Source organism: Glossina fuscipes, unplaced genomic scaffold (assembly GCF_014805625.2).
Source record: "Glossina fuscipes isolate IAEA_lab_2018 unplaced genomic scaffold, Yale_Gfus_2 62, whole genome shotgun sequence".
Lineage (NCBI taxonomy): Eukaryota > Metazoa > Arthropoda > Insecta > Diptera > Glossinidae > Glossina > Glossina fuscipes.
In genome coordinates this window covers 888946-914497 of record NW_023998434.1, presented here as the reverse complement: position 1 = coordinate 914497, position 25552 = coordinate 888946, and positions in this window count along the sequence as shown.

The window sequence follows — 25552 nt, the reverse complement described above, 5'->3', positions numbered from 1 at the left end:
AGAGAGAGAGAGAGAGAGAGAGGGAGATAGATAGATAGATAGATAGAGAGAGAGAGAGAGAGAGAGAGAGAGAGAAAGAGAATGAGGATCTAAACTTTGGATATTCAACCCATCTTCTATATATTCACAACCAATATCGATATTTTAAGGAATCCGTCCATATGTCCCGACGCTGTTAGTTGTAAAAATTGTAAAAACGAAAAAAAAAAAATAAAACGTAGTCTTGGCACATGGGTTCAATCTTTTCGTTTCGCGCTCAAATGTCTTCCTCGATACTTAGCCGAAATTGCCTACGAAAAAAATATACATTTGTCGCTTTCAGGTTGTTTGCGCCTGCTTTTGCTTTTCTGCTTTTATTGCATGAAATTCTTAAGTATAGTAAGATTCACCAACAACGTCTCAGATGTTATATGTTAAGCGTTATTGTGTTTTTTGTTTTTTTTTGTTTTTTTTTTTTGCTTCACTGAAATTTTCTTTACTTTGTTATAAGGAGGACTGTGTGTTTGCGTGTAAGTCGCAGTATATTTTTATATATTGCGTTAAATACCACCTCGTGAAAAATTTGTTTAACACAATTCGCGCTTGTTACGACATAATGGCGGCGTTAAATGCCGTTAATGGCAAATGCTGTTAAAGGGAAAATAAATTTTCATTTAACATGCAAAAATTTTCATCCCAGTGTGTATTTGTGTGTACATACATATATTTTCTGTTTTCATTTTTTTTGTTTTTTTAGCTTTCATATTCTCTAGGGTGAAAGCAAAACACAGAAGTACACAAGAAGAAAATTTAAATAATTTGTTTACATTATTTTCGCTTTTTTTTTTTTTACCCACTTTTTCGTGAAACTACTTTTTGGCTTGCATGCCTTTACAGGTGCGTACATATACGTATGCACAACACATACACATGACGTTGCTTTGTTTCAGATCACTTTTGCTAAGAGACAGCATAAACCCGATGTCTTTGGAAAATCTTAAAAAATTCCTGTTGATCTTGATCATATAAAGATTACTTTTTAACTAAAATCGAGGCAGATTATCTATGATATTGTTACGAAAATCCCCAAATCCAGTTCATTCCGGATAATTAATTTTCCCAAATAATAAATTTCCTAGAGAGGGGAAAACCAAATGCAAATTCGAGGCGCGTCATGCAGCTGCCAGCCGAGGAAAACGATTAGAGGAAAAGCATGTTAACCGATTAAAAATGAAGCTATGAACTTGGGTAATAGTAATATGTAAAAATGTAAAAATCTACATATATATATAGAGTATTTGCGGAAGGCAGAGTAAGTCGGACAAGAACATTTAAGTCAGTTGAAAAAGAATATCAGAGTTGAAAAGTCGAAAGTACTGCCAAAATAAACTATAAATAGTTCTGCCCTAAAACAAATCGATTGTATATGATAGAGTTTTCTAGTGAAAACGTGTAAGTGTGTTTCTCTTAAGAAGAACATCCACAATCTAGTAGTACAAGTCGTGTCATAGAAAAGCGAAATTTCATAATACTATGATTTCCTCATATCTAACTATTGTTTTCAGTCAGAGTTTACGTTGGAATATATGTAGCGCGATCTTTAGAAGTAAATGCAAAAGATGCAAATGCAACAGTTTTTTTGCGCTTCGAGGTTATATATATATATATATTTTTTTTTTTTTTTTGAGATAATTTGCTTCTGAAGGATTAACCTACGATTATACTGACTGCGAAAATTGAATATTTAAACTGAATATTTCAGGTTCCAAACTTATGCTTGGTATTTGGTGGGTTCAGCTAAGTATGATGTACATATACTATGTATATAGTGCTCCGTTTAAGGAAATCATCACTGAAGAATACTATCATCATTAAATCATACAGTTGGGCCCATCATTCAGGGCCTAAAAGCTGGGATTCAGAATGACGACGCTCGGTTTTCCGTTCCAAAACATGAGCTCAAGCCACTGCACTGAAGTGGAATGTCCTACTATTCGAGACCAACGGACAGTGCTTATCCGGTTTGTTAGTTCTTTTAGAATTACTAACAATCAAAACTGGGACCTTGCAGAAATAGCTTGAACCCTACTTTCTTGCGGATTTTTAATAAATCTGAGAGATAATTTGCTCATCTAAAGCTAATTTTCGCAACCGTACGCCCCAACTAAATGGCAACACAGGTAAGCCAGTTGCTCATCGAAGATTCTCAGCTAAAAGGAGGATGCATGATTAGGATGCATTATCTTTTATCTAACAATTGTAGTCTGAGGAGCAAGATAGATGTGTGACAAGCCACAAGGTATAAGGTTGGCCATCAGCGTGACTTAACAAACTTACTATATAATAAAACTGATATTGAAGTGTTTTATTTTGACTAAGCCTTCGTAAAAAACGCCTTATGGCTAATGATCGATTTTGATGTCAAAATATACCCTACCCCTAGCATGTTTTTTCTCTTTTGGCTATGATTCGACCGTTTTTCTTTCAAGCACTTGATTCGTTGTTGTCGTATGTGGCATAATTCAAAGTTGATCTTACCCGATCTAGAATTACTTGGAATATTCTGTACTCATCCGAAAGCATGAAATACACCCTCCTAGTTTACCGGCATAAATAATCGACTTAGCCTTAAACTTGATTGGCTTGGCTTGGTCATTCCCGTAGCTTTTGTATTTCTGCTTGTGACAGCATTACCTTAGCTTCTTTTATCGCACTCACTTTTATTGCGTAATTCGTTCAACTTTTCATTTTCTTGGGCAGCACATGTTCATTTTCTTCAATCTAAAATTCACGTTCACTCATTACATAAATTATTGATATACACTTAGCAATTGAATGTAATCACCGACATCAGTTGATGACTTATGATTTCTTCATAATTGTTATTCTTTTCCATTTTGAGTGCGTAGGCCCAAACAATAGTATGCAATTTGTTTGGATCATTGCACTAAAGCCTAAAGCTACTATTTGGACATGATACTACTATTCTACTACTACTACAATTCGAACATGATTTATCCTTATTAGGTAGATCTGTTACGTTGCTTAATAACTGTCTGTTATCATGTGCTTAACGTTCAGAAACATATTTCGACTTTATTTCCTATGCGCCTACACACATCAAGCGCATATGTGTTAATATGTATGCATTAGTTGGTGTTACCGTTATAAGTTAGTTACTGCTATCGTTTTTCAAAGGAAAAGGAAAAGGAAAAATTCCAATACATTCCTAGTCTTCTATAATGAAATCTACCATATGTTGCTTTGCTATTCCCTATAAGGTATAAAAGGCCATAAACGTATAGAATAATTCGTATTCGAATATTGAATGACCATCGTTTGAAGAATGTGTAGAAACTATTCATACATGTCAATGGCGAAACGAGATAGTCTTTGAATAAAATTCCTTTAAAGAGACAGAGAGAGAGAGAGAGAGAGAGAGAGAGAGAGAGAGAGAGAGAGAGAGAGAGAGAGGGAGAGAGAGAAAGAGAAGTTGAGGAAACATGGCCATGAAGTTTCAGTTGAAGTTAAGTTATACTTTCATATTCCTCTGTTGGGGACTACTACTTCAATGTCATAAGTACTCTTGAAAAGTAAATAAACGGCTTCCGGTCACACCCATGCAAAGATGTCATCTAAAAGTTTATGAGCCAAACATAGGTCTTCTAATCTAACAATTGCTTTTTCAGTCAATCACTTTACAATCCAACCAATGCAAGGGCATTGCGTAATTTGCGTCCTTAATCCAATATAAATAATAGTCAAATGCATAGAGAGAGAATTTTGCAAATTTTCTCTGTTACGAATCTTGTGAAAAAATTAATACGCTTTTGCTTTTTCGCGATTGAGCATAATAAAGAATTGAATAAATGTTATGCCATTTGCTTTATCCAGCATTCGATATATTTTTTGAATGCTTCTGTTTGGTTTGTGTTTTTCAATAAACATTTTCTCTTTTCGCAGCCATATTTTAATATTCTAATGGAATAATTTAATAAAGCCATCGTCAATGTATAACACAAGTGAACCATTAACCTAATTATATGATTAATCAAAAGTACCCGAGAAGGAATTTGAATGGCAGTTAATAATAAAATATTTACATTTATGCAAAACGAGGAGCATTGATTGAAATATGCTTTTGGGAATAGTCATTTTTTTCTTATGATTGATTTATATAATTTTAAAAGCTTTCTATACCCAACTCTGTAAGGGTGCAGGGTATACACAGTTTGTTTTTTTCCAAAATATTTGTAACTCTCAAAAGGAAGCTTCAGAGGCCCTATATAGTATATATATTCTTGATCAACGTGAAATTCTGAATAGATTAAGTCATGTTGATCCGTCTGTCCGCCTGTGTGGTGTTTGTTGTCCACCTGATCGCAAAAAGGAAGATGTCGACTTCAAATTTGGTCGAAACATTGGAAGATTTAGCATGCAGCTTACAAATGGGCCAATTTGCTTAGAGCAGTGGACCGTAAACTGCACGCAATTCAGTTTTTTTTAACAAAAATTTTCGGATTTTTCTTCGTCACTCGGAAATTATTAAGGGTAGAACCCTGCAATTTTCCTCATTTACTTTACGGGACAGTTTACTCTTTAGATCTGAAAATGGAAGCAATCGGTCATGCCCACATAACGATACGAGTAACCAAATTTAATTTTTTTTAATTTTTTGATGTTTCATGATTTTTTTATAAGCCGAACAAGATCGAATGTTTAAAACTATTTTGTTCACTCCTCAAGTGGAGATAAATTATCTGCCTAAAAAAGGGGTTAATATTAAAATGAATATGGTAGACACCGTGATCATACGAGCGATGTGTGTATCATATAACACAACTTGGAGAGTAGAATGCAAAAAGCGTAGTAGTGGGTATGCGAGATTCGGTTCCCACCGAATATTACTTTCTTACTTGTTTTCTCTTTGTTTTGGTGGATAATCAAAAAAAATGTAAATTTCTTATGATACACGACTTTCAAGTATGTACTTGAAAGTATGTACTCGAAAATATTTTCGATTCGGAGGAGATTGCAAAACCTTACTGTCTAATAAGTGGATGTGGGTTGAACTTATCCTACCATTTGATCTCATTAACTCACCGTAGGATTTCAAGTCAATGCAACTCTGTCTTCACTATGCAGACACACAGGCGGACACGCGTGACATAAACGATTCACACTAATCGAGTATATATATACTAAGATCTCTGACGCTGTCTTTTGGATGTAGCAGACATTTGGAAAATTGAGTATTACCCTATCCCTTGTGGTACAAGGATATATTAAGTTTGTGTGGATGTATGCTATACTCAAAAGTACTTGAGGTAGATCCACTCTTTTTATACCTACCGATTTAGAATCGACTTAAGTTCGTCTGTCCGTCTGAGTTTCATGTGTTCTACCTACAGGCCGCAAATACCTTCTATCCACCTACATGCCAAGAGCGGACGAAAAGCCTTATGCATGATTAATGGAGCCGACTAAATTAAGTGGGTCGCCTCACTGCCCTGGGCTCGTTTGTTAGCGCTTCTTATTCACTCCCTTTGTCGCCGTTTACTATGAAATTGAATATTCAAGTGTACATCGTCATTAGACTTTAGAGATGTCTGCACCATAGGTACATTCAAAAGTGATAAAAATTTTCCGCAAAAAAAAAAAAAAAGAAGAAATCGACATCGTTTTCAAACAAAGTGGACGGACGCTGGCTTGCTTTCGAAAACCAGGCATAGAGCTACGTACAACTTGACCGATGAAATTATGTAAATATTTGAAGAAAAATTTTGCGGTCACACTAACTGACAACGATTACGGTTAATGTAAACATAACTTTTGATCTTCTTGTGGCGAAGTTATCTTCTTGATAAAATGTATGTAGCAATAAGTTAATAAGGACCTAAAAGAAGCAGTGATATTTTTTTGCAACTACCTTAACTACTATCTTCTTCGAATATTTGTTTACAAAAAAAAAAAGGCAAACATTTTAACGTCAAGACATGGATGGCATTTATTTTACATATTTGCTGACATTCGAAATCTTCATATGATTACTTTATAATAAGAATAAAATAAAGTAAAAAATAATTTCAAATCAACGGTTAAAAAAATATCTTGCTTGTTATTTAAAGTTCGCTCCAGGTGGAATATAATATTCTTAAGCACTTTTCCGAAAGTGCAATAATTCAAATAAAAAATAAATAAAAATAATTTTAGTTTTCATTTTAAAGCATATGCTTTAAACGTTTCCTTTTAATATTTTAAGAGAAGAGTTTTCAAATAAATTTTAAATACTTTTCTTAAAAAGTTTCTTTCTTCGCATGTGCAATTTATGCATTTGTACGATTATGTGATATAATCATATATATATATATATATATATATATATATTAATATATATATGTGTGTGGTCACACGCCAATACATATGATATACATACATGTACATATATATATACATTTATAATAAACATTTATCATATATTGAAGCACGTTTCAACAACTAATTTTATTTCGCTATAAAGTGAGGAAAATTTTCACAGACACGTATCTAAGCTAGTATACTATTGTACGATAAAAGGAGGAAAACAAAAAAAAAAAAAAAATTAAAAAAAAAAAAAGCACAAAGAAAAGAAAAACAAAAAGGATAAGAGCAACCAACAATACGATTTTAAGTACAGAAACTATTATACTAATATATATATACGTTTGATTTTTATAGAACGTATAAGGATATGTTTATTGATGCCTTCGCACCATATATCTTGATTTATATTTATTAAGACAAGTGCAATATATGATGCAATGAATTCAGTTCAGAATCATGTAAACATGTCTTTGAGTAGCCTGCGTCTATCTACATTTACACGAAAGAGAAATTTTTAATAACACGTTTTCTATATTGAGTGAAAATAGGACAATTTTATAGACACTACTACTAACACCAGGAATTTTAACCAATTTGAAGGCAATAGTATATATGGAGAAGGGCATAAATAACAATTAAATCTATGAATTTGTGATTTCCATATCAAAATTGCGATAATTTTCTGGTGTTTTGCGGTAAACTAAAACGTCTTTGCTTGGAAAGCGTAAATTGTGCTGCGTACACAAAATTAACATTGAACCTTGGCAGACGGTAGTATAAGGCGACAAAATAAACGATAAAGAAAATTGGTTTTTGTTATTGGCAGGTTTGTTATAATCAAGTCAATCTGCTTAATTTCTTTGATAAGTCCAAAGGATAGGTAAGTTTTTGTTTGCGCTGATGCAAGGAGGCCAGCTTTTGACAATCGATAGTAGTCTTTGACGTACAGTAATACCTTCGAAAAATTGGATGATTTAGAGAAAACAGCAATTTGGCACTCACAAGACAGCGAAACATATTATAAAAATTTGATCGATAGCGATCGCGACAGTACGATAGTTTCTTCGAACATTTGTATGGCTTTGATGAACTCTGACGGTGGCACAAATAAGGCAACACAACCACCATTAAGTAATAATACTTTTCTTGGATTACAGAAGAGTTAGCGAATCGATCCGCAAAATTTTCGAATTACAAACTAACCTTGACGATTGGACAGGTTGTGGTTTAAGTCAGTTTCAGCGTAGAGTAATAATTGCTATAAATTTGGCCAAAGAATCTGGATGCTGAAAACGAAATGCTGCAACGCATTAACGTATTTAACGTATATGATTGTGATTAACATCAGGCGTTATTTAACCTCAACTGCTAATATAATATCTAACTCGTTTTGCAGTTCCGCTTATAAAACTGAGAACTGCATATAGCATATGGCATCAATTTTTTCAGAGATCTATTTTAAGACATATATTGTATAAATAAGTTAAAACATAATCGTGACCTACCGGCCACTAACATATACTCTCTAGTATTCCTCAGGCGGGAAGTGGTCCGATCCAAACTATTTTCAATAGCGTTCATCCTTGGGTCAAAACACTTTAGTGTACAAAAGTTTTATCAAAATATCTCAAAAATTATGGCTTCTACGTTGAACATAAAAAAAAAAAAAGCAGATGGACAGACAGACAAATCAAATGAGAAAGTGATACTGAAGCATTAGAAAGTGATTCTGAGCATAATAAAAGATGGCTCTATCTCAACTCCTTCTGGACATTCCATATGTTCGTACAAAGTTAATAAAGCCCTTGTAACATAAGTGACATGTAGGGTATAAATATTCAAAAAAAAAAAAAAATTCACATAGTAAAAGTAATCATTATGTAGAAAAACTAAGAAGTATTTCATTTTTAAATATCAGCGAAAGCAAAAAGCTGATGCGGTTAGTCTTCGTGGGGAATAGTTTGTTGGCAATAGATTGCTGAACATCTTTCTTGACTGGAAATAAAATTTTCCACTTAATAGTTAAAAAATGTTTTAATAAAGTTTCACTTTAAATATACACTATATATGTGTCCAAGGCTGTATGTGCTCTAACTTGATATAATGTCTAAATTAAAAGTTATTATGCTTGAATTGTATTGATTGGTGAAATGCTCAAATCAGTAGCGCCCCGAGTAAGTAAGTGAATGAATGAATGATTCTCGAATTTCATAGTTAAATTAGTACCAAATGTAGTTAAGACACCTGTCCACAACTTCATTAGGTGTATTACATTGTTCATTTATAATAACTAAGGCACAATGTAATTAAATCTAGGCTTTTCACTTTCACTTTACTGTAAGTGACTGCTTCTTATTAGGGGAATAAGTAAATATGTGCATAAATAAATAAAGAGCGTCGCATGGAATATACAGGAAGTTTCATAAGTAATTGCAAGTCTTGGGAAAAGAAATTCACAAAACGACAAACAAGAGAAGAGCAGAGGACGATAAAGTCGTAGTGATCTCGAAATGATGAAATGATAAGAATTTTGAGCGATTTTATCTGAAATCACTCTACGTAGCTTACTTTTCTGTATATGCGTATGTATTTGTATGAGAAATCATTAACAAAGATAATATTTACAATTCATTAATGACAACCTCCTATGCGAGTGTCATGAAGAAATATCAGCTTTTATTGGGGGAAAAATCACGTCATCATAAATTATTATCTAAAGCGTTTAGCTCTAAGGTAAAAGTAATTTATTTCTTATTATATTATCTTCGATTAGTTTAGAATATTTCCCATTAACCCCATATAACTTTTGATAGTGTTGTCATGTTTTTCGTGTTGTACATACATATATATAACGCACATTAATGCTTTCATGTCATTTTCAATTTGAAATGAATTTAATGCACTGCATGTGTCTTAAAAACATGAAAAAACAAAAAAAAAAAAAATAAATTTCAGGATTGTTTTTCAGCATCTTTAAGCAAAACTCTTCTCATTAATGAGAAAAACATAAGGACAAAGACAACTATTTAATAATTTAACTGTCGTCGCCAGATTGTATGTGGCATTTCAATTTAAGTATTATTTACACACTTACATACTCATAAAACTTGTGTACACATTTTCTTGCTGTGTCATCGAAATCTACAGCGAAACGTGGTTTTTGCTTAGATTTTTGTTTTTTTGTTCTTTTGTTATAACAAAAAAAAATTTTTATTCTCTATATCTTTCCTTTTTGTCGTTAATTTCGTGCTGTGATCTCATGTCGCGCGCTATAACGAATAAACAACATTCACATACACACACACATATATATATATATAGATATAGATATATACAATTTCTTTTGTGGTATTAATCCAAAATAATTACCGAAATAACAATTTCTTACAATTTGCAGCAACAGTATAATTAGGGTGACAACATAATCCCGGGTCATGCTACTTGAATACCGTTATCGTTTTTTGTTGGCTTAATAAAATTCATAGTATTGTGTGCCAGACTTTGTCTTTGCATTACATTGTATGGGTATGGATGTGTGTGTATGTGAGTGTGTGTGTGTGTGTTTATGTGGGTTGTTTATTTGCGTGCTTCGGATGTATAATAAAATGTACTTTACATTGATACGTTTCGTTTCGTTTCGTTTAAAGAGGGCAACAACAATTTTGATAACAACTTACGGAAAAATATACAAAAAAATTGATTTTATTACAAAGGTCGTTAAGAACTTCCCGGGAGAATTACTCTTAAAAACTATCTGAGCACATATTGTATTGATATTAAGGACTTGGAATATGAAACAATTTTCAAGCCAAGTTCCATTGAAAAGATTCTTAAAAGATATCTTTAAACAATCTCGGAAAGAATCATAGGTAGGTTTTGTGTTTTTTATTAATACCCAGGTCGGTTTATGGCATTATGGATGTTGGATAAACGCGACGCTAATTTTCTATTTTTTCAAATTTTCAATCTCGAAATCAAACGATTCGGTCCAAATTATTGTAATATCAATCAAAGTAAACCAAGTAGTGGAAGAAAAATTCTATTCTTGTGCTGGTGGTAAAAGAAAAACATGAACAATAAAAAAAAAAAAACTCATCAAAGAGAAGCTGCGCCAATTTTCGTTGACCAAAACAATGTATTCCGAAATTCAAGGCAATATTCTAAACAATTTATTTAGGGAAAAGGGAGACATTCTCTATGCTTATCTAAAGCTTAAATGAAAGCCGAGCAGCATGTGCTTTGTTACAATAAAGTCAGACAAACCAAACAGAACTTAATATCGGTTTCGATTAACATCAACTTCATGATGGACTCAATTCGAAATGAGCAGGAGGCCTTGGAATTCCGTTAAGGTTTATTAAACTAATCTGAAATGAGTCAGGCAAAGATATAAAAATCGATTGTTAATCAAATGCCAGTTATCCCCAAAAAAGATCAACTGAATATCGATGAAATTGGAAGCAAATAAAGCGATTTGCCTGAAAGCTATGTAGATTTCGCTCTAGCTTAACCTAATTTGAACCTAGGTATTGGCTAGTCGAGGTAAATGACTCTATCGTGTAAGGCAACGCGTTCATGAGTTAAGACAATTTTGGTAAGGATGATGGGAAGGGAAAAGCCTTTCTCTTTGCGCTTTACTTAGTTTTGAAAGTACTTTATCTTATCTAATATGGTACGAGCTGTTCCGAGAATCAATAATAACCTACGAGTACGAGTTTCGTTTTCAAACGTAATATTCATCTATTGATCATTTCTTTGATTATTTTCATTCAATAATAAATTTCATTTTACTAAAATTTTTTCACCCAAGAAGAAAATGGAAATGTGCAATCATATTACCTGCTCTTAGAGGCTGTACTCGAAAATAGCTTTCGTGCACCAAACAGGGAAACCTTCTTAGTAAATATTAGAGCTTTCAACTCTTCATGTTTATTCATATCCATTGCCGAATTGTTATGACTAACTCGAGAGATATTCACGTAAACTATTTCCCACAGTTGTGATCAGCGTTTGTCTATGTTTCGATAACTGCAATCGCTCTGCTTGCATTGAGGATTATCAACATGGATTCATTCTTGTCAGTCCGTCCATCAGTTCATCGGGTAGTCGTTCCCTCATTCTTTACTTTATCTGTCGATTCACTCCCCAGTACAAATATTAGCACATTTATCCGTTCATTTGTTCAGAATTTTCATTATTCCTCCTTTCAAGCCCCGTATGTTAACCCATCTATTAGTCTTCTTGCCAGTTCAGACGACAATAAGTAGATTTTTCCCTTTTCATCCATCTATCCATCCATGTGCTCATGCGTCTGTTTATCTCTCATAGCACGCGACAACTCATATGTTAGTCCATCTGCCAGTTTATCAGTCAGCCTCGCTTCGATCTTTCTGAAAATTTATATCTCGCGTCATCTTTCCGTTCATTTGTTAGCTCTTCGCTTAATTCATCTCTGCATCTATCGCTTGATTGAACCATCAATTATCATTATGTTTTCTTCTCCTTCATCCGTTTGCTTGCTATTTCATCGATTTTTAAACGAAAGTTAAAAATATCAACAATTTTTGTAAAACACATGACAACCTTGAACTCTTCTCGCAAACTAAATATTTAGATAAAGTTTATTACAGTTTTATGTATTAAAACAAAAAAACAAAAAAAAAAAAAAGCCACAATGCGACATTGATGCGCTCACAATTAATTGAGTGCTTTTTCTCTTCAGTCGTAGATATCTAAGAGACTTGTTTTCTTTCTCTGTCTCAATGGCATCTATTTTCGTCTTTTTTTTTTGAATTGCGGTTACTTTATGGATTGTAAAACGGTCGGAAAAGAAAATTAACATCAAACAAAACCGGATATTTCTTATAAGTACAATAAAAATAACAAATAATTGTTTGACTGATAATATGAGAATGTGTTTATGAAAAAAAAAAAGAAACACATATCCAAACCTCAGGGGGATAAGGACAGAATAACGGTGATATGCAAAATTGTAGTATACGGTGATGCGGGGTGTGTGTGTGTGTGGGGGGGAGGTGGGCGAGAAGAGTCCTAGCCTTACATTTTTGTTCCCTCAACAAAAAACAAAGTTTGTGTATGTATGTATTTCCTTTTTATAGCTTGTGTCCAATTTGGATAATTTTATGACCACAAAAAACAATTTCCCATTCAAACAAAAACCATACGATAGTCTCTTAGATATTTCTCGCAAGATTCGTAAAAACTTGAAAGTATATAAATAGACATACATATATTTATATGTACGTATATATATATGTGTGGGTACATATCAATGTATTTAGGTATGGACACACATAAGATAATTGAGAGCTTGCTACAAAGTTTTATGTTTAACTAACTGTTTTATATGTTAGAAAAGATTAAAAAAAAGGCTTTTCTTTTCATCCAAGTGCAGATATATTTTGAATAGATCTCACATATGACTATAACTACATAGACCCTTGTGTGGTAAATAAACTTGTTTTCTATACACTCTCGGCTTTTTGTATATTTTGTCTTTTATATAATGTTAAGCAACTTAAAATCTCATAATTGGCAAGACCGAACATTGGATGCTCTATATCACTATGATGGCTGCTACGACGACACCGACCCATAAGAATTTTTTTGTAAAAATTTTACATTTTACGCGCATAAAAAATTACATTTAGAACAAGCCTTATGTGAAAGAGGATCGAAAAAAACCCGTACTAAGATGGTGTGAACTTAACTTGGGTAATTTTAGGTTAAAGTGTTATTCGAAACAAATTCTAGTTAAGAAGTACTAAAAATTGGCCCTAATTGGCATATAAGAGAATTCAAGCGATTGTTCCTTCCCAGCTAGATGTTTGCATAGGTAAATACAATTTCTTCTCGGTTTCTTCGGAGAAATATATTTAACTGACAAACTTTTCTCATCTAATGGCTTATCCGGTATAGATCTTTACGTAGAAGACATTAGTAGAAATAGTCCAGTTCACCTCTTCTTAATAAGTAGTCCAAGATTGAAATCTTTAATATGTGTGGACCTCGGGCTGAAACACATCAGCATGAGAATAAAAGAAATATTGTGTACATATATATATATATATGTCTTTCATGGATTGCCGGCTGATGGAAGCCCATTTCAAATTTATTTTGTATAATAGGTAAGCGCACTACATCTACGAATACACACAGGAAATATCAAAATTTCTGCCTTCATTTTCCCCTTAACAGTTTTCCTAACAAGTAGAGGGTCTGAAGAACTGAGAGATATTCTTGACGACTCGACTTGACATTCAGTAAATTTGTTTTTTCTTTTTTTAGTTTTAAAAGGTTTTCGATTACAACCGAAAACACTAAACGAGACTATACATTTTGTTTCCATAAAAAAAATTACCATTTTTTTGTGTGCAAGGCAATGTGTTTGATGTTTAAATAAATGTCAAGTCATTTGATTTTATGCCTGAAATCATTTCATACGCATTATAACAGTACTCACAGCATTTAATATATTAAAATTTGCTAATGTATACATATATACATATATACATATATATACATATATACATATATATATATACGTAAAAATACATATACGGGGTGAGTTTCGTTTTTTTTTCTCGTCTACAAGTTTTTCACACAAGAGCAAGCAGATACTTATATACAATGGTGTTAACTTGTTTATGTTTATAATAGAAAATAATAATATAAAGCAAAAGAAAAGTTAAATACTTAACGAAAAGTTTTTCATACATTTAGTAAAAGTTTTCCTCAAGTGGTTGCGTGTGAATGTGCTCGAATTTATAGAGAGAATGCTTAATCATGTGCAAAATCTGATGTGAGAGGGTAAAAAGATATCAATTAATTGCCCGGTCGCAAAATATAAGAAACTTATGTCGGCGACAACATATGAGTTCAGAAATTTATAAACTTCCATAAGAGCATAACTGTTCCCGATTCAATAAACAATGATTTCCTTATATATATATATATATATATATTATCGCTTTACTTTAATGGATTTGTGCGCTTTTTTTTTTTTTTTTACCTTTGTTAAGGGTAAACGGGCTGTAAATAATCCTTTTTCTTCGTTCTGTTGTCATTTTTCTTGTAAATTGAAACAAAGAGTTGCATGGATGTGTTTATCACGTAAGCTCGTAAACAGGGCAACGCGCTATACGGTTTAAATGTTGTTTCGAAAAAATTTAACTATTACTTTGATCATAATCATTTCATATGTTCATATGTTTCATGTAATTCATTGATCAATAATTCCCGGGACTCGCGAAAGTACTTTTTTTTTGCATAATTCGATTTTATTCATCAGCAAGAGTTTAATGCTATTTTCTTAGAGAACAAATGCGCATCTATGTCCGGATCATCGTTATCATTTGATCAGGTTGAAGCAACTCGAACTAAAATTACGCAATTTCGCCATTGTAGGCATTCGCTAGTTGTTGTTGTAATTAAAATTGCAAAGGATTAACAATACTTTACAGTTGGTTATCATTTATTCTTAAGCCAGTTCTTAACGTGCCAGATATTTCCGTAAAGTGGTTGATATTCGATAGCATATTGTCTTTATAGCTTTTTAACATATTTTATGAACAGCTATATTTCCGTGAATTTTAAATTTCCTTAACAAAGAAACCAAACAACGCCACGAGTGATCGAATGGTAAATATTAGAAAATTCAATCAAAATTTTAAGTAACCAGCAAAAAACTCAACGGAGGTGCGTTCAGTTTATGCTCCACTGCGGGCTTTTGCTCTGAGCAGTTTAGCCCATTTTCAATACCAACCTGCGTGCGAAACCTTCCAATGTTTCTATCAAATATCAAGTCGATATCTTCATTTTTGCAACCAAAAGAGTGCCAGCAACAAACACCACACAGGCGGACAGACGGACAGACATGGCTTTATCTATTCAGAATTTCACGTTAATTAAGAATATATATACATTGCAGGGTCTCTGAAGCTTCCTTTTCGGTTCTTGCAAACATTATGACAAGAAAATAAAATGAGTATAGCTCCATATATCAGTGGTGGATATAAAAAAAAACCTTATTTTTACTTGCAATGAACATTTGAAAAACAACACTTGTCATTGAAAAAAGAAAAAGCAAAAAGCAGGCTCTGATAGTGATGTAAGAGAGATATTCACATAAAATATTAGGAAAAATTTTATTATATTTTCAAAGGTCGAAGCAGAAAGGTCGAGAGCCAAGCTGGATTTAAATTTAAGTTGAATTATACTCTGATTGTGAAAATAGCATTTTAAACTCAATAATGTTCAAGATACAACGCAGCTATAAATGCATCAATGCCGTTCCGTTGCAAATGCGATTTTGCTACGTCTTTTAGAAGATGACAGAAGTTTCTGGAAGAATTTGACATATTACGGTATACAAGTGTATGCAGAAAACGTAAGTAATTAAAATGTTACATATTTCTTTTCAATTTATTGCAACGTGTGGTACAACTCGGCAGATATTTCATGAGTAATCGGACGATACTCCTTGTCTTGATAAAATTTATCTTTTATTCGAATGCTAACAATTAGCCATAAAGAATAGGAGAAACAGATGATAATTAGCCGAAATATAGATAAGACGTTGAGGAGAAAATATCTCGGTAAACAAGAGTAACGAGAAAGTCAGAAAAGTAGTTTAGTATGCATACACCTGGAATGAGTGACATAAGTAATGTCAGTGTGACGTTTTCACATAAAATATCTCATAGCATTCATTTCAATCGGAATGCATGTTATTCTCGCTGAACGATATTAAACTCTTCCAGGGCTTTCCATCATATTTGTAAGACGTATTATTCAAGTAAAGAGATGTCTGCATGATTTGATAAATTTCGAGTCGTTTCAATGCTGCCAAAGGCAAATTCAATTCTGGTCTCGTCTTAAACGGAAATATGTTGTTTAGCGAGTTCAACGTATATAGCTTTATCACGTATATAGCGCAGTATTTGTTAGCCAATTAATTGACATCTTAGCTAACGCCATATTTCATTTATAATTGTATATTTTTATAAGTATTTAAGCAATAACAAGTTTTTGCTACATATGATGACTTGATTGTTAAAATTGTTTTTAGGGAAGATTTTTATATCGTTATAAAAAAGTTAAAAAAGTCAACGCAATGTGTGGGCATTTCTTCTATCCTGTGCTCGCACCAGAAATTTCGGGTAATGGCCTAACAATTAAAAATTTGAAATCGATGCATTTAATGTAATTAAAGCAGCAGTCGTACGTATAGAATGTTGTTACGGATATTTTACTAGTATTTTATATTATACTCTGGTTAACCTTCTACTAAGGTTCACTTATATTCCAACGATTGAGGTATGTCTTTAAGAGTGAATCCACGAGCTATTCTTTAGCATTTCAACGAATATTACTAGTTACCTACTGTGTAGAGTAAACAGGCCTCTATGAATTGCTCGATTTAATTAATTTGTTAATTTTGGGATTAATTTATATATTGTTGTTGGTGTGTCGACGAGCCATGATAATGAAAATTGATCGGTGAAATGTATTTGAAAGGCATATCCTTCCATATTTTAATGAGTCTAAATATTTTTAGTTGGCGGATATAGAAATGAAGTATTATTAGTATGACGAAAGTTAGTTTTATGGTTGATATTAGGTAAGGGAAAGCCTTCACAGCGTTTTTCACTAAAGCGTAAAAACGAATTTCTTCTATATATATGTGCGACATTTTGATCGATAACCATCTTCCATGTATCTAGTGAACCTATTTAGAGCCATGAAACTAGAACTTCCGGGCTCTTCGGGAGAATAAGTGAACCATGTAATTTTTTGGAACTCATCTTCATATCATTAGGGTTAGAAAATCCCGTGACAGAGAGCGAAACAATGTTAGTCTGACGATCTATTCGACGAATGAATGAAATCTTTGCAGCCGAAGTTTTTCTCATGTGAAAATGTGTATTGTCTGGTGTTGTTCTATTGAACACTTTAATCGTATTGGTCGGGAGTGTGATCTATTTCCTAACCAGCTTAAACGATCTAATTATGCCTACATCTTTTCCAATCTCGCCAGATACAAAGTTTTCTTTTTACGACATTAACCAGGGCTGTGACGTGCTTTGTGTAGCTTCATCCACGGTGTTTTTATATATTGTCCTCCTTTTATCGCTCGTTATCCAGATTTGAAAATGGATAAGCGGCGATTCACGGATGGAAGTCTGCTACATTTCTTGGTATTAATTTAGTAGATATCTAAATATCGACTTTTTTCCTTATTTGCGTAACCAACTAACTCAAAACTCTTTTTTGGTTAATGTTCACGACCACAACGATGTCGTAGGTTGAGATATATCCGTCTTCTTCAATTTTACGAAAACAGTTAACAAATGTGTCTTCTAGTTAAATTATCTATGGATATGCCACTATTCAAAGACTGTATAGTATGGTTAGAGAGGATTAGTTTCAAAAACGTTGTTGAGTCTGTCCCCTGTACATATTCGTTTAAAAATTTCAATTAAGGAATTATTTGCACTACTTCATATGCGCTCATGCTATTTATGGCTTTCCTTAAACTGACAAATATTTGAAAAAATAACTTTTGCTATATATAAATTTTTTTGAATTATAAATAATAATAAATGAGAAAATATATTGCAAAAGAAATTTTTTTTGAATTTCTCCAAAGATTAGGCAAACAAAATTTGTAATTTAATTTAAAGTTCTTCTACAAGAGAATTTATTATGGCATAGTGTAGTGTAGTAGGTTATCACATGTAGCTTTTTACTTGGGTTTGTTTTTTATTATTAAAATTCTTTTGGATAACCTTGTGCAAAGTGTCCTTTTCTATTGTGTAGACCGATTTTGTTTTTAAAGCAATTTACCGTAATTGCTGTAATTCCGTGATAATCAGGATGTCACTTAAGGCTTTCATTTTTGTAAAAGGCCCAACTAAAAAATTTTCACTCTATATAGACGCAGCACATATACTTACACACACAAACGAGACCTTTCACAAAATAAGCTAAAAAAAGGGAAATTATTTTATTTCACTCGCGCCATCTTAACGCAAGGTATAGAAAATTAGTTCTTCAGTTTGTAACAACAGTACATCATTTTTAGTTGAGGACCTTCAAATATTACACATATCCTTGATTGCAATTAAATCCTAAGTCGATCTGTTCATGTGCGTTTGTGCGTCCCTTTAGCAAATCGAAATGGCAACGAAATTTCAAATCGGGATCGTGATGCCTTAGCCTAATTCATATAGCGGGGTATGCTATTGCAAAACCTATTACAATTAATGCATGCAATAAGGCGTATATAGCTTTTGTGTTTATATTTAAACACACACATTCATATGTATATGTTTAAGTTGGTTGGTTGGCGTATGTGTCTGCGTATATATATGTGTATGCGTGTGCAACGTGCAAAAGAAAAACAAAATATGAAAAGAAAATCCTGTGTCGTTAGGCCCATTGTTTAAATGTTGTTCACTTGGTTGCTGCCAGTTCAGTTTAGTAAATGAGAGTGAAAGTATTTGACGTTGGCATTGTCTTCTTTTTATGAGGGTATGTTTTCTGGGTCAAAAACTGCTATAAAGCACATACATACATATGCATACTTATACATACAAGCATACAGATGCACACAAGCGGACACAAAAACATATACGGCATAAACATATCATTAACAGTTAGATTACCTTGGCTTAGCTACACTTTTGTTAGACGAAACAATATGAACAATAAAAAAAAAAAAAAAAAAAAAAAACGGAAAAAATTTATATAAATGTGAACTGGCTTTTTATTATATTTATTATACATAAATAAATGTTAATTTAACCTTTGCAGATAGAATGTCATTGATAAACTTTAAATTGTAACTAAGGAAACAAAAAACATATATATATATATATATATATATATAGATATATATATACATGTATATATGTATATAATAAAAATTATAAACAAAAGTGAAAATATGATATGAATTTAAAGGGGGAATATAATTTTAACACACAAACAAAAAGACAAGAAAAGCAAAAAACCCCGCGAAAGTTATACTTTACTGCAGCTTATGCTTGGAAACTATTAAAGAAATTGCTTTTCCCCCCAAAAAAAGCTTTCCTTTTATGCAAGTTTTAATTGCTTTGAAGTAATGTTTAACGAATTTTATTATTATCATAAAAACTATCGCTAAACATGCTACGCGTATACACATACACACGCATACACTAACAAATGAACCTAACTAATGCTTACTTAAAAGTTAATATAATAACGTTTGAAATAAAGTATCAAAAAAAAAAAAAAAAACAGAAAAACAATGAAAGCAAAGGAAAGTAATTGTAAGAGACATTTGCTTAGTTAGTGCGCTTGTTTTAATCAAAAGGAAAGATTTGCAGTTTGCAGTCATTGTAACGTAATAAATATATAGACAAAGTTATGCAAAAAATATTGGAGGTACAAAACGGCTTAGAGTTTCTGTTGTAATATGCTTTCTCTCTGCAAGATAGTTGTTTAAATATTGTTCTCATAACGAAGGAAAAGACCTGAAATGGGAATGATTTTCAAACACCACAAGGGAATATCATCACAAAACAATGGATATTTTATTTCTTAACCGGTACAGGATTTTATACAACATCAGCTTTTTGCGCATTTCTCTGTTCTATCCCTTGCTTAGTTGGCTGCCTGTCAACTCTGTGATGGCATATTTTCTAAGGTTGTAAACTTATCGTTAATTTAACCTTAACTTAACCTTAGCTTTAAATGTTTGGGCCTTTTTTCCTTCCCTTTCCATATTCAGCCCATCATAAATGCTGGTCACCCAGTTCTTAATCCTAAACATTTTAGATCCTTCCCACTGTCAGACAACCTTCTTTCGTAACCGACCGAACGTCATGGTTTTTTAATCGTCTGATTTTTTCTTCATTGTAATTTCAAGCTTGGCTTGGCTCGACATCCTGCCCTATATAGTCGTGCTCGATTATTCCCCTATCCGATTAGATTTCCATCCGCCTAACATTTGCACAAACTGGGTTGGATTGTATGCCTACCCTCGGGCAATTTGTCTCTATGCCTTTGGTCGCTACGAAGAAGGTTGCAAGAATTTTGAGGAATATGGTAAAATGTACAAAACGCCCACAACTATTTTCAGAGTGGAACCCCGCAACTACTACTAAAGCGAATATGTTAGGTAATTAAAATGTATTACAATTCGTGTTAAGCCATGGATCACTTTGCTACTTCTTTCATTCATTGATCTTTACAATCAAAGCCTTAGTATTTCGTAGTTTGGTATTCTCATTCTGACAGATATTATTTTTTATTTTATTACATAAGATGGAAAATACTTCTCGTGTTGTATGAACCCGTTTCTCATTTATTTACCGTATTATACGAGCTTCTTTTAGCATGTTATAAGATCGACGACCACAACCTTTCCGCCATGTTACACGAATATGGTTTAAATGAAGCCGTGTTAAGTGGTGTCTCTACTATACTAAAACTCGAAATCGCTTTGACTAACGCCTGTATATTATTCATTTGTTCTTTCTTCCTTTTAAATTTTGACATTCGAAGAGGTTTTTAATCTGCTATCAGTGGACTAACTGATTCTTTTCGAGCTAAAATAACTGAATGTTTAGCTAACATTAATAATTGGATGCCCAAAAATTCTTGCTCCATAAGTGCAAGTAAATCACAAGCCAATCTTTTCAATTGCACCAGATATAATGGCGTATATTGAGTTCGTGGGGTCTATGCATTGTATTGGTTCGATGCCGCTCGATAACTAATTAAACTGTTGCCCACATATGGATAATATTAATGCAAAAGTTTGCCTAAAATTTCGAGAACTCTGCGATCTAAATGTTGATCACCTACCAATCAATATCAAACTTAAGCTCACCGGCTCTCGTCTAACGTTAGTTACAAGATGATCTCTACATAATCTTGTTAAACTGAAATCAGCTGTCCACAATATCTGTCTATATAATCTTACTAAACTCACATCAGCTGTTCATTAAATTGTGACCTTCGTATATATTGTATACGTCTCAACAACCATGTTCGAGCATTCTTTAAATACTCTCTTGAAGACTATCTTACATTTAGGCTTCCAGTTTTTCTATTCAATTGTCGCGTTTCCTTTGTAGGCAATTTAGCAAATATAATAGGAATTCTCATAATTTTGATGCCTTTTTATAAAGAGTTCAGTCTTTGAAGAGACATTCATTGTATGCTGCACTTGCAGCTGTAGCGTCTCAATAAAGAAATTTTATGCAGTCCCTTGAGTTGGTGGACATTCGAAAGAAAGGAAATTTTACTTATACATGGTTGGTTTATTTTCGTTTTTTATTGCATTTTATAAACATAGTTGATCTGTTTGTAAAAAGGACAATATGCTAATGTTTGAAGTTATGAATGATAGACAACGCGGTCGATTTCCATTTAAGTTTAAATTTAAATCAAAATGAGACGCAATAAGAGTAATTTGAAGAGTTTGTACTAAAGTTTTTTTTTTTTTTTTTCTTAATGGCATTCACAAATCGAAAATTTTTTTAAAAGAAAAACTTTTTTTTTTTAAAAAGAAAAACAATTTTGTAGCCTTCTCCTCATATTTTTGGTTTATTTTTCTTGTTAGCTTTTATTGTTTTAGGTAAGTATCAGAGTGATTTCTGTTTTTGCTTTACTTCTTTTTTTTTGCCCCGCTTTTTATTGAATGTTTATCATACTTTACCGGGGTTCAGTTATTGTGATTTTATTATACGCACCACTGTAAGATGGGAGTACACGCATTTTGTTCGTTTTCCGTAATGTACGCAATACCCAAAAAGAGGTTTCAGAGACGACCCTATAAAGTAAATATATTCTTGATTAGCGCGAAATTCTGAATTGATTTAGCCATGTCCGTCCGTCTGTGTGTCTGTGTGGTATGTGTTGTTGGCACTCTCTAGGTCGCAAAAATGAAGATATCAGTAAGAACATTGGAAGTTTCTGCGCGCAGGTTGGTATTGAAAATGGGCCAATTTGCTCAGAGCAAAAGCGCGCAGTGGAACATAAACTGAACTCAATTTTTTTAAACCAAAATTTTTGGATTTTTGCTCGTCACTCAGAAATTATTAAAATTAGAACCGTGAAGTTTTCCACATTTACTTGACGAGCCATTCTAATCTTTAGGTCCGAAAATAGAACCAATCGGCCATGCCCGCGCAAAGTTACGAGTAACTAAATTTTACTTTTTTCAATTTTTCGAGGTTTTGTGCTTATTTATCACAAGGCAAACAAGGCAGAATATTCAAAACTATTTTGCACTTTTCCACTTCAGAAAAGTGGAGATATTGACCGTAAAATGAATCTGGTAGACACCACTATTTCTTTTTTCTTTATAATAATTAGCGATATGGGTATCAAATAAAAGAACTTGGAGAGTAGAATGGGAAAAGCATAGTGATGGGTACGCGAGATTTGGTCCTCGCCGAATATAACTTTTTCGTTATGTTATTGTTATTGATTGAATAGACTGCAAGTTGTTGCCAAGAAAGACGAGGCCGTAGCAATTCATCTATTTCTATTTATTTACGACTACCTAAACTAGAGCATGCGAAAATTAAATCCCGACAAAATATTTCCATCGCACTCCTTCCACTTCTAATAGATTAAACTGAAAAAAGAATTGTTATTAAATTAACGATAGATATTAGAAGATTAATTCAATTTTAGGTACTGCAAAGTAGATTCTTAAAAGCCCTACAAAATCACACAAAATCACACAAAATCACAATTAAACGAGTAAAAACATTATAGTCGACTACGGCCCACCTATCCTATTCTACTTCGCTTAATACACATTCATAATACATATTCCGAGTTTTCATAGTAACGCTTCTTATGGGAAGTGATCGAAAATGTGATACAATTCAAATCATTTTCAATAGCGTTCGTCCTTGACCCAGAACACTGGGAAGATTAACGTTGATGGAATTTAATCGTTTGTTCAATCATAGTGCGTAAGGTTTTTCCTAAGCCTTGTTTTTTTTAACATTTTCGCTCATATATACATATTAGATTTTATTGAAAAATTTTCCTTTACCAATTATTTCTTTTATTAGTAATAGCTACTACTACTACTACTACTACTCTACTTCTACTACTTGACAAAGCCATATCAGTATTGAAAATCAAATTTATTTATTCATATTTTTCACGTAGCACGAGGTATCGAAAAAAAATTTAATTACATAATGTACAGATAAGCCAGTCAAGTGTTACAAACTAATGAATTATTTTCCTATTATTAATTTAGAAGCATGTCGGGAATTATCATTAAAAATAATTGAAAAAAGAAAAAACAAAATCTGTCATAAACATACACGATACATGATATATATATATATATATATATATATATATTGCATAGAGTATATACCGCAGATATAATACATGCGTGATATCAATTTAATATATAATACAATAAAAATCAAAATTTAAAACTCTCTCATCTGGTTTGCGACGAATCTTGGGCTCGCAGCACATCAACTACTAAAGCTCTACTGGATTACTGGATTAGTTTTTCTGAATTATTTATCTAGAGCTAAGAAGATAAGCGCGCAACATGGCGTATAAGTTACACGAATTTATGGGAAAATCGTTACAATTTACAATCTTTGACTTGTCATTACCCTGCAATACTGCCAGTTGCATATCATAGAACTTTTTGTTGTACACGACTGTCGATGTATTTCATGTGATATAAGTAAAAAGAGATTTCTTGAATTTCTCATCATAGTACACAATTAATACACGCAGAGTTTTTCCATGAAATTTGAAAATAATTTCTGGTATATGCAGCACTGCGCTAAGATATTTTCAAATTATAGCCGCCTCATGCCAAGAATGTGTGTTTACTATAATATGAATAAATTCATGAGAATTCACATTTTACTTATTTTTTGAGCTCGAGTTTATCTATTGTTGCGAAAGGCCTTTAATTGCATTTTCATTTCGATTTTCCGTTTTGAGGCGAATTGCCTGAAAAATTTAATATGCTTTCCGTGAAACTTCCGACAGTGATTATGGAAATGAAGGGAACATTCAGTGCTTATCGGGATTAGAGACGACTAATAGTAAAATATTAAAATTTATAACAATTTTAAAATAGCAGCTAACCGCAGCTTAAAAGATTCATTCTTGGGTTTTTTTCAGGGACAGCTTCGAAAAGAGAGGAGGATGAGGAGGATGGATAATAAATAAAATAGCAAAATGGAATATGAGTGGTAGCGTTAGCTAAAGGTTTCCCTGTTTTAAAGTAGATAAAGAAGCTTTATAACTGATTAATTCAATCATTGGATGATAACATTTTCGATTAAATAGAGATCAAGTAGAAAATATTGTTGGGAAAAGTTTTAAGCATATTTTTAACAAGGTTATGATGTTGCAAAGAATTGTGTTGTGCTTAAATCCCCTAAACAAAGCAAAACATTTCAATCAGCAGCAGCAGCAGCAGCAGCAGCAACAACACCGTGGAAAGCAAGATAAGATACTTGATACCCAGAAACATTGCGTTTTTTTTTTTTTTTATGTGGATTGTTGTTTTACGCTTCTGGTCTCGAAATGTTTTTTGTTATATTTCCATTTGTGAAGGTAAAGTAACTTTTTATTTCTTTATGGTTTCCGTTATCCAATTCTATTCTAAATGGATTTTCTATTTCTGTTCTTCTTGCCGTTGATTGCGGTAGAATTTCCTGGTTATGTATGTGGCTTTTTTTTTCTTTTTTTTTTTGTCTTTCTCTCTTGGTTTCATTTTGGCATTAAAAGAGAAAATCTAATGCTGTCATCATAGCACATATAAATGTATGAGAATATATGTTGCTATCATCATCGTCATCATCATCATCATCATCATCATCATCATCATCGTCGTCGATAACTTTAGTGGCAGTGACAGTAACAATAACACACAGCCCAGAACAAAAAGTTGATTTCAACATATCTTATGTCATATACAGATTGATTGACTTGTAAGACTTGTTTTTCAAATAAAAAAACAAGTAACCAGAGGCTGTCTGCCTTTTGTTTTTAAGAAGTTATCTCTCAATCAATGCAATCACTAGCAGAGCATACATACATGATATTACGAAAATGCCTTTAGATGTCAATCTACACAGTAGTATATATATATATATATATATATATATATATATATATATATATATAT